The sequence below is a fragment of the Trichoplusia ni genome, chromosome 15, assembly GCF_003590095.1.
Source record: "Trichoplusia ni isolate ovarian cell line Hi5 chromosome 15, tn1, whole genome shotgun sequence".
NCBI classification, from domain to species: domain Eukaryota; kingdom Metazoa; phylum Arthropoda; class Insecta; order Lepidoptera; family Noctuidae; genus Trichoplusia; species Trichoplusia ni.
In genome coordinates, this window is record NC_039492.1 from 9,423,644 (window position 1) to 9,424,911 (window position 1,268).

Genomic DNA, 1,268 nt, shown 5'->3' on the forward strand with positions numbered 1-1,268 from the left:
TATGGAAATTCTAAAGTAAATAACATTACATTTGTTTAACCCCGCGATATTGTTCTAGAAGTCAAGCATTCAGTGTAACTGTTACATATGGCAATGTGACTTCAACACAATACGTGTAACGGAGATTCACAATGGATGGACAGAATTGATAGACGCTGTATACGACGATATTTCGTAGAATACCCACAAAATTGGACGTGCCACCGCACAAAGGTTCTCAAAGATTTACAGCGGTCCGGTCTTAGTCCAGTACACTCGGTTGCAAAAGATTCTCCTTTTTGTGCCTGACGCTAATCCCAGCTTTTGCTGGGTCTACTATCACACGTACTCTTGAGGTAAACCACTCAAATACCATTGAAAATGTTGGAGACAGTAACCTTCATTTATTATTAAACGAAGTGTGCAAGTTCATGATAAACACTAGATTATTAATTAACGCATATTAACAAAGTTTTGATATTTATTTTATGTTGCGCAAAAATATATAGCTTATTATGTATAGAAGCTGACTTTACGAACATAAATATTGGACTAGCCCTGTAGGTACGCAAATACACTTCTAGTTTTATGTCAACTTCAGCCGTCGCCAGAATAGAACCCACAAAAGGTTGTATAACAATATTTTTGGTGAAATGAAACTGTCAATAATTCTACTTATTCGTTTGAAAACACACTTTTCTTTGTTGGCATTAAATGAGAAATTTGTTTGAAAGTCAAAGTACGAATTAAATTCCAATAACACGAAAAGCTATTTGACCTTGTATCGGTTTCCTTTCGGCATTGTTCCTTTTAACAAGTGTTTACATACGAATGCTTTTCATTTGTAATTGCTTTTGTTTTACGAGTGTTGTATTGTTATCATCAATTTGACCCCGACCTTGAATTGATCTTTGCGTTCGGAAGTTCTTTCATCTTTCTCCTGCCAGTATCTCCTAATTCCAATTTCAAATAATTCCACAACAATACGTAAATCGTCTAGTGGTTTACGTGCATCCATTCCGTTTTACGATGTTTTTATTGTTCAACCATTTTATCGCGTATCTTTTCCTATATACATGAACATGTTTATGAGATTCTATTCAGCGATGGGAACTAACTCTCAGTATGCATTATCACTTGTGAATATCGAGTTTTCAATATCCTTTTTCGTTTCGAAGTGAGTTTGACTAACGTGTTTGAGATGGGTTCTCCTTTTGTACCGATAGCCCTTTCTTGGGTATCAAAACGACGTCACCTTGCTTTGTAGCCTGGATTTTACTACTATATAT